Below are 9,773 nucleotides of genomic sequence, written 5' to 3'. Positions count from 1 at the left end.
CCAACTTTCCAGGCAGCTAGCAGAGGTATTCTGTTCTTCTCCCAGCAAACTGTAATTCCTTTGCCCACCCATTCCCACTATACTAAATGACAGCCGATGATGGCACTATAAAGATTTTGTGATCACATCTCAAATGTGGCAGGTTGAGATGTACTGCCAAGAGTGACCTACAGCATGTTGTTTTGCTTGGGCAGTACTCCGGCTACCACCTTGGGTCTGTTTGGCCTGTTGAGGGCATCTGTCTAAACCTGAATCTTTTGTCTAAAACCTTAACTCAACAAAACCTTGAGTAGCTCATGCCCTGCTCTTAAGAATTCTGTGTCTCCTTGTTAAAAAAAATTCCAACTTTCTTTTTAGTTTTTTTAACTTAGTCACTGTTTACAGTTGTATGCTAAAAGCCTGAAATACTATCTGTGCCGTAGTGTATGAGCATTGCCAATTATATATTTATTGCAGTGAAGAAGCTAAAAATATATGAAAATGAGGAGCATGTCCACGCTCCTAAATCTGTGTGGGTGCATGTGGGAGGAGTGAGTTGGGGTCTCTCGAAAGGAGGCTTTTTGGAGTGGAGTCTCCCGGGCTTTTCCTCCATGTTCCTGCTTGGGGAGCACTGCTGCTAGCTGACTGGACTTCCCCAACAGAAGTTTGTGATTCTGCTTCGGCAAAGTTTCATTGACTAGTAGAACTCATTCTGTTTTAGTGCATATTTCAATATAAATGTAACCATTTCACTCAAACTCGCTGTCTTTCTGTCTCCTTTATCACAGTTTGAATTCCAATAGAGAAAAGAAGGGATGGGGTTTTCTTCCTACCTTATCACAAGCAAATTGGATACTTAAATCTTTTTGCTTCTTTTCTGTGGAACTGAAGGTACCAAGCTGACTCTCATCACTTATCTCCTTGGGGTGTAGGATGGTAGGGTGGGATGAGCAGACATAAGGAATCCTAAGTAGATAAATGAGAAAATTGTCAAAGGAAATGTTTCAGATTGGTTAAGAATATGTGGCAGTTAAAAACAGAATTAACTCTTAAACCATTGAAGTGACCTTTTGACCTTTTTCCTGATTTCAGTATTTCTTTATTTCTTTATTTCTTTATTTATTAAAGATTTTATTTATTTTTTCCCCCCAAAAGCCCCAAGATAGTTTTATGTCATAGCTGCACATCCTTCTAGTTGCTGTATGTGGGACTCGGCCTCAGGATGGCCGGAGAAGTGGTGCCTCGATGCTCGCCTGGGATCCGAACCCGGGCCACCAGCATCAGAGCGCACGCACTTAACTGCCAAGCCACAGGGCCGGCCCTGATTTCAGTCTTTAGAATTTATTCACACTAAATGGCCCAGTTTCCACTGTTTCTCCATTCCTTACACTAATAATTACCAGTTTTTCTTTTTTATACTTTAAAATATCTCTTTCTACAATTGCCCCAGCTTGAACTTGAGTGCTTCAAATTGAGTGAACTGTTCAGAGTTCCTGTGCCATCGAGGAAGAAAAGCCTCAGGATGGTATTTCCCATCTATTAACCACCTAAGCACTTCATGTAGGTGCATCCCCATTTCGCTGTTAGCTGAGAGGCCAGGGACGTGGTGTATCTTATCCAGGGTGAGTCATGTAATTTAAATGGTTGAGCCAGAGAGTTGAATCCGGCTTTACCTGACTTCAAAGTCCTTGCCTTTGCTACTACTCATTCAGCTTGGGCTATCTTTTTAGCTCTAGATTCCGATTCATTGAATTCATTAGAGGTACATCCCTAGTTCCCTTTCAGTTGAAAGCCCTGGGAATGAAGTGACAATCTCCTCTGGACCAAGGCAACAGCTTCCTTCAGTCTGTAGCCAGTCTGCTCTTTTTCAATTCCATCCTCTATGTGGCCACAGAATTAGAATTGATTTAAAGTGCATTACCTGGCCATCTTGTTTCCCACCTCAAAACCAGCAGTAGAATTACATTGTGTTTATGGAGCCAGAATTTTTGGTGGTACACATGAAGGGTTTAAAGACTGCCTGGCTACTATATTAGCATGTCAGTAAGTTCAGATGGACAGGAAGACACTACCAGGGTAAATGAAATAAGATTAAAAATCTGAAGGAACCAGCAAAGTATAAGTACAATCAAAATAAATTGCGGAAAGATAACTTTAAAATAGACAGGAGTTGCCAGCTTCCATATGCTGAGGGGTGGGTGTGGGGACTGCAATTGCAGATGAAAACTTTGAGTGAGGGTTCATATCAGACCATCAGAGAGCACAGTCACCTCCCTTCACGTCCGCTGGTACATGAATCCGGAACTCATGGCAAATCAGTTAGTCTGGGTGTATGCTATGGTCCACCTCCTCCGAACCAGGTCAGTGGCATCAGTCTCAGTATAACACGAGGTGACCGTGGAGTCCAGGACAGGGACCTTGGGCATGGACATAGTTCTCATTTATCACCCCTGCCTCCCCACACTAAAACAGCCTGCCCCAAGCACAACCTCTTTAGAGCTATGTGACCAGAACAAGGGTCAGTTACCCAACTGGCCCATCAGGGTCTATCCTGATGGCTGAGACCACCAACCACTTCAGTAATTACAGCAAATTGATATGCCAACATAATGTTCCTTTGCTGCTAATAGTTTCTATGGTTTTTGTAACATTCACTTTATCACTCTTCACCACAGTGATGCTATTGGATTAAAATGGTTTACTCCTACAAGAGGATAAAATTTGGAGATTTTAAACTGAGGTATTTTTGTTTTACTCCCTCCCCCCATATCTAATCACACCAAGTTCCTCTCCATCCACCCCCGCAGAGACCATGCCTTTGTCAGCTGCTTGCAGGTTCCCCTTAGATCACAGAGCAGCAGTGACAGCAGCCTGGGTCCTGAGGCTTTGTTGACAGTAGCCAAACTACCCCATGTGAACCTCTTCAGTGGCCCAGGAGAAGTGGAAGAGACAGTAGTGTGGGAGAGGGGAAAGCTCCCTCACCAGTATCTACTTGGGGAAAAACTGGACAAAACCAGCAGGAGAATCCATCTCTTACTTTTCTCCAGCCATGGCAGGGGTGAAATCATAACTTGGCTACATATTTTTACATGGCCATGAAGCAAAGATCTTAAATGTTTTGCTAAACACATAGTCTTTCTTTGAGTCTGGCCTGATGTTATGCTATGCCTCTTGCCTTTTGATTATTCACTGCCTTATTTTAGCTTAACTCATCACACCAAAAAATATATATCATTTTACGCACTGATCAAGTTTTGACAGCACACCTGTAAAGAATTCATGACACATCAGTGTACTGCACCATGCTCCTTGATAACCACTGAGACTCCAAGCTATTAAATAGAACATCCAGTGCTCTCTGTGACCTAGCCCTCTTCAATTCATACCCTCTCACCCCTTACTTTGAACTTTTGTTACCGCACCAGGTCCATTTTTGCCCGCCACCCAAAAAGCCAATCACCAAGACGACAAGATTGCAGCAGAGAGAGAGGATTTATTAATCACAAGGCAGCCAAGTGAGGAAAGGAGAGAATGAATCTCAAATCCGCTTCCCTGAAAAAAGGGACTCGGATATTTATGGGGTAGGGGCAAGGTGTCTGAAATGATTGGACATGAGGAGAGGTGAGGTAATTGATGATCTGTGCAAACCTAGTCAGGCTTCGTGCCTCTTCGTAGGATGCATGTTCACAGAATGGTGGCCTTAGCATGCCCTGAAGGTGAAGTCTTAATCTCTTGACGTCCAAAGGTCTCTTATCAGACATATGTCTGCGCGGTCCCAGTTGATGGCTTGGTGGTCTCAACCAGCCTAAAGTGGACAAGGGGTTCCAATTCCTGAAAAAAGCTCAAACACCCATTACCATGGTGTCCCAGGCTTCTAGGGAGATGTTATCTATAGGAACCTAGTGGGAGTCAGAGAGCATATTTCCTAAACAACACAGTTAACAATGGGTAAGTTTATCATGCAGATTTAAGTTCTCGCCTCTGTTCTGATAAGTTTCTAGGTAAGGCTACCCCCCCCCCCTTCTTCCTGGTACAAGGAAGAAGATACCTTTACAAATGGAGATTTCCTTTGCAAATGTAAATGTCTCTTACAAAGAGTAACCAGAACTAAGAATGGGCTTAGTAAGGACCCTCCCAGATACCTGGAGATGTCTATGGTGATGACCTGTTCTGGGGTCAGGCCTCCCATCCCAGACTCTTTTGGTCAGTTAGTGGAGGTGGGGGTCAAAGTGTTTTTCAGGCAGAGACATATTTTGAGGTGGCCAATTCCCATCCCCATAGTTACTAGCTGCTTAATCATCAATGGCTAACTGTTCCACTGTCATGCCGATAGCATTGAACTTTGCGTCTATGCCTTTGCCCCGAGTTGAGACCCCCTGTCTGGAATATGCTCCTGCCCTGTTGCTAGGCTGGCTCTTCTTCATCTTTTAAGAACCCCTCAGGGACACCTCCTGGAGTGTTTTCTGATTTCTCCCATTTCCAGCTCTGGTCTATACTAGGTCTCTCATCTCTGAGTTCCCACAATCCCCTGTGTAAATCTTTTATCATTGCACTTATTGCTCTGTATGGTATGCTTACCTATTTGTCTACACTGCTAGAGTATGAATTCCTTAAGAACAGAGAATGTGTTTTAAGTGTCTTTGTTCCCAGCACCTCGCTTAGTGACTAGTACAAACTAGGCACTGAACAAATGAAGGAATGAATGAATAGGAGATTGAGTGATCTGTTCATGGTCATCTAGCCAGTAACTGTCAGAAAGGGAACTGGAGGGGCCGGCCCCATGGCTTAGCGGTTGAGTGCGCGCGCTCTGCTACTGGCGGGCCAGGTTCGGATCCCGGTGCGCACCAACGCACCGCTTGTCTGGCCATGCTGGGGCGGCGTCCCACATACAGAAACTAGAAGGATGTGCAACTATGACATACAACTATCTACTGGGGCTTTGGGGAGAAAAAGGGGAAAGAAAAAAAGGGAGGAGGATTGGCAATGGATGTTAGCTCAGGGCCGGTCTTCCTCAGCAAAAGGAGGAGGATTGGCACGGATGTTAGCTCAGGGCTGATCTTGCTCACACACACACACACACAAAAGAAATGGAACTGGAATACAAATCTTTTAACTTCAATTCCTGTGCTTTCAATGGTATCATGCTACTGCTTGTGAGAAACAATAGACATTATTCCTGCTAGTGATACACGAGAGCAAACAGAATTCACTTAAGAACAAGAAAAACAGAAAAAGGCAGTACATACCTATTACAAAAATTTTTGAGACATTTTCTGGAATTGTTTGATTGGAACTAGATGGAATTAATAAAGACAGTTTTTATAGGAAAAGTGAAGCTAGAGGAAAAAGCTAGACTGGCTCAGAGGAACAAAGGTACTGTGAATGAGAAACCACCTTCGTGAAGGCTCCGAGGACCAATGAAGTAATACAAGAAGATCTGGGAGTGGGCTATAGCCAGAGTGTGAAGAGAGGGGACCCTTTCTATTATTGAGAACAACTCGGAATAAGGCCTGGGTAGCCGCCCTTGATCTTAAGATACAACCAGAGAGGAGTAACGTTCTTCAGTTGCATTTTCTGATTTCTCAGCCAGAGACCCAAGCTTTCTTGAAACAGGAGGATGGCTGGCTCATTTTTATCAGTGATCTTTGGAGACACAGATTTGAGTTGATCAATTATTTATCTGCTTGTTTTCAGCAATCTGACTACCAATCTCATTTCCTGGAAAGCTCTGATGTTGGTTCCATCACATGGCCACAGGGAACCAGATGCAGGGCCTGAATGTATTGCACACGTTTCCCAGTCTGAATGGTGAAAGCCCAGGTTTAGGAAATGGAAAGTGGCTGATCCATCTCTGGCAGGAAGTCCTGCCCACTTGGTCAAAGCTGCTCTCTCTCAACTCCCTTCCTACTCTTTAGCCATAGTTCAGGATGATGAATGTGGCCAAGCCCAGCTCCACTGTGTGCCATTTAGGAGGACAGTGGAGATAAGACATGACTCCTGAAGGCTCGGAAAGTTTAATATGCCTAGGATGCACAATGCAGAGGTTTCAGTGTAGAACTTTCTGACGTCAAAGTCCTTGCTTTTTCCATAATACCACGAAGCAATGTGACAGGTTTGAGACTTTATCCCCAGAATGACAGAGTAAATACTATATCTTTAACTGATTCCCAACCTGATGTGCATCCAGTTTTCACAGTCCTTGAAGGAGACACAAGGACCAGACACAAGGACAGCCCTAGGAAAGACCAGAACTTGCATGATGGAAAGAAGTGCTGTATTTCCTGCTGCCAGGGCTGCCTATGTCCAGGACTATTCTATTTGAGCTCCAAGTATATACACTGACCCTTTTAAAAAAAAATTTTTTTTTCCTCTCCAAAGCCCCAGTAGTTAGTTGTATATCATAGTTTTAAGTCATTCTAGTTCTAAGTGAGCTGCTGCCACAGCATGGCAACTGACAGATGGCTGGTGTGGTTCCATGACCAGAAAGCAAACCTCCAGCTGCTGAAGCAGTGAGTGCCGAACTTTAACCACTAGGCCCTCAGGGCTGGCTCCACTGACCCTTTTTATGGTCATGATGAAAACAGGGAACTTTACGTCCATTTTCTTCAGAGGGGTTGGTTTTGCAACCTTTTTTTTCTGGGTTAAAGTTACACCATTACATAATGCTCAAGTCCAATTTGATTCTGCCCCCACCCACAGGTATGGCTACGCCCTAACCACTAGGTTCCTAAATTACTTGATTTTGTTCATCTAATCCATTTTACTGTGCTTCTTGCAGTGTCCTGTTTTTTTTGGTGTGGTGTGTGAGGAAGATTGGCTCTGAGCTAACATCTGTTGCCAATCCTCCTCTTTTTGCTGAGGAAGATTGGCTCTGAGCTAACATCTGTGCCCATCTTCCTCCATTTTGTATATGGGACGCTGCCACACATGGCTTGATGAGCGGTGCATTGGTGCGCGCCTGGGATTCGAACCCGAGAACCCTGGGATGCTGAAGTGGAGCACATGAACTTAACCGGTATGCCACCGGGCCAGCCCCAGTGTCCTGTTCTTGGTGCAGTCTTAAGGTCATTTTAACAACACGCCTGGGCCGGCCCTGTGGCTTAGCGGTTAAGTGCGCTCGCTCTGCTACTGGCGGCCCGGTTGGCCCGGGTTCGCATCCCGGGCGTGCACTGATGCCCCGCCTCTCCGGCCATGATGAGGCTGCGTCCCATATACAGCAACTAGAAGGATCTGCAACTATGACATACAACTATCTACTGGGGCTTTGGGGAAAAAAAAAAAAGGAGGAGGATTGGCAATAGATGTTAGCTCAGAGCTGGTCTTCCTCAGCAAAAAGAGGAGGATTAGCATGGATGTTAGCTCAGGGCTGATCTTCCTCACAAAATAAATAAATAAATAAATAAACAATATGCCTGAGCCAGCTGAAGCTTCCTTCCTATATTCTTGCTCCAAACCTCAAAAATCCAGTGACTTAAAATGGAGCTGGCCCCCTGGAAAGCTGGGAAGCTTGTCAGCTGCCTGGTGAATGGTCCCATGTCCTAGGTCCTTTCTGCACTCAGGCTCTGAAGGTTAGCTCACAGGGAAACAGAAGGAAGTCATCTGAGCCTTGTGACCCCACTCTGCCCCCTTCATCGCCAGGGCGAGGCGTTTTATATAACAAGGCAGAGAATGCAGTAGCTGGACCTGCGTAGAAGGCCAAGGGGGCTGCTGGGAGGCCTTGACGTCTCCTCTTTGCGCTCACAAGTCTGGCTTTGAGACCCAGCACTGCCCTTATTTTATGCTGACTGCTGGGGCCAACAAAAAGCTTTCTCTCCTCTCAGGGCTGCCAGATCTCAGAAAGGGCCTATTCATAACTGTATTGGGCTGTTCCCTCCCTGCGGGGTGGGGCAGAAGGTCTGAGGAAAGTTCTGCAGACTTGAGAACAGCAAGAAAACCTGGAGCTGCTGCCCTCCTGTCTGAACACTCAGGGTGCTGAGAATTCAAAGATTAAGCCCTTGAGAACTTGCAAAAGGGAAGGATCCCCTCTGGGTTTATTTGAATAGATTTCTCCCAAGATATTGCCAGGGGAAAACCGAAATATTGATAGTCCACAGTTGTTTGGCCCCAGAGCAATGGTTCTCAAAATTCACTGTGCCTAGCAAACTTCTGGAGAGCTTGTTAAAACACAGATTTCTGTGTTGTATGAAAGGAGAGAAGGTTAGCACTCCCCTTGACAAGGACGGAAGAGGACCTCGGGCCTGACAACATGCATATGGTTAAGGCATTGCCACCTACTTGGGGACTGCCCGGTGGCACAAGTGGTTAAGTGCGCGCACTCCGCTGTGGCGGCCCGGGGTTCGCCCGTTCGGAACCCGGGCACACACCGACGCACTGCTTGTCAAGCCATGCTGTGGCGGTGTCCCATATAAAGTGGAGGAAGACGGGCATGGATGTTAGCCCATGGCCAGTCTTCCTCAGCAAAAAGAGGAAGATTGTCAGATGTTAGCTCAGGGCTGATCTTCCTCACACACACACACACACACACACACACACGCACACACACAAAACAAAAAAACGCAGATTTCTGGTCTCTACCTCCAAAGACTGTGATTCAGTAACTGTAAGTAGTGTCCAGATGTGCATTTTAAACAGGCCTAGAGGCATATTTTGCCCCAAAGCCTAAGTGGCAGACGTGACACGCTTCTCCCCAGCCTCCCCCACCGGCCCCAAGTCTGGGCTTATTTACAGCCACAGCACCAGCCAGGACAGCCTATAGCCAAGACTCTGTGATCCTCAGCTTGTGGTTCACACAGCACCCAGGCAAGTTCCTGGTACTTGGTAGACCAGTTAAATTACATCAGGCTCAGTGGGGCGCTCACACTCAGGGTGGGAGTATTTCTTAGAGTTCCAGATTTACTGGCAAGATGAGGAGGGGGTCACGATGAGAGAGTTGGCATATGGAAATCCTACACTGACTCTCCAAACTGGGCTGCTGAATGCACAGAGGGCTCATTATGAGGACACCTCTTGTTATCCTGAGAGTCCTCCCATTCACGTTTGTCTAGATGTGCTGGAAAGAGTTCTGGACCAAGGCGTTGATTCTAGTGAGTCCTCCCAAACTGACCTCTCCCGGGCTTCACTCTGCCTCTTTGTGAAATGAGAGGTTGGCCCAGGCATCCGCATACGTTCTTGTGGGTCTGACTTTCTGGGATTCTCCAGCCCCTGCAGCTCGCTTCTCATCTTTATCCTCAAGTATGAGTGCCCGGCAGGGTCCAGGTCTCATTCCCCCACATGCCACTTGCCCAGTATAACTAGAATAGTACCAGGCACATAGTATTGTTATTGCAGGAATGAAATGAATCAATATTTATAATTGGTTATAAGGTAAAAGAGTCCTCATTGGAACAGTGCCCAGGTAGTAAGGCAGGGGCTGAGGCTGCTGGAATCTTGCCAGCAAGAGAATGCTGACAAGCCATTGGCTTGGGTGGCTCCATCACTGTGTCTGACAACTTCAGAAGTGGCCACATTACATTTCTTTTCTTTTAAACATATCAAATTTATCTTATGAAAGGAATTTGTGTACATTGTAGAAAATTTATAAATTTGTAAAAGGTATAAAAAATTTAAAAACTACCCACAATCTAGTGATTTTTCTTCTTTTTTTTTGGTACTTTTCTATACTTTTGGAATTGGAGGAAAATGATACTATACAGGTTATTTTAAACATCATCTGTAATTCAAGGAAAATCATCACTAAATTTTTATGCATTTTTTTCAATGTTTTTCTATGTATGTCTGTATATTTGGAAAATATA

General features: G+C 45.3%; 1 non-coding gene across 1 annotated transcript; it reads left to right on the top strand.

The window, feature by feature from the left end:
• Window positions 1-8,153: 8,153 nt before the first annotated feature.
• Window positions 8,154-8,284, top strand: LOC131409207 (U6atac minor spliceosomal RNA). Its single transcript, XR_009220885.1, has one exon. It is a non-coding gene; the product is annotated as a U6atac minor spliceosomal RNA (small nuclear RNA).
• The last annotated feature ends 1,489 nt before the right edge of the window (window positions 8,285-9,773 follow it).

Source organism: Diceros bicornis, chromosome 7 (assembly GCF_020826845.1).
Source record: "Diceros bicornis minor isolate mBicDic1 chromosome 7, mDicBic1.mat.cur, whole genome shotgun sequence".
In the NCBI taxonomy this organism is placed as follows: domain Eukaryota; kingdom Metazoa; phylum Chordata; class Mammalia; order Perissodactyla; family Rhinocerotidae; genus Diceros; species Diceros bicornis.
Note: the sequence above shows the minus strand (reverse complement) of the source record. Positions and strands in the feature narration are given on the sequence as shown.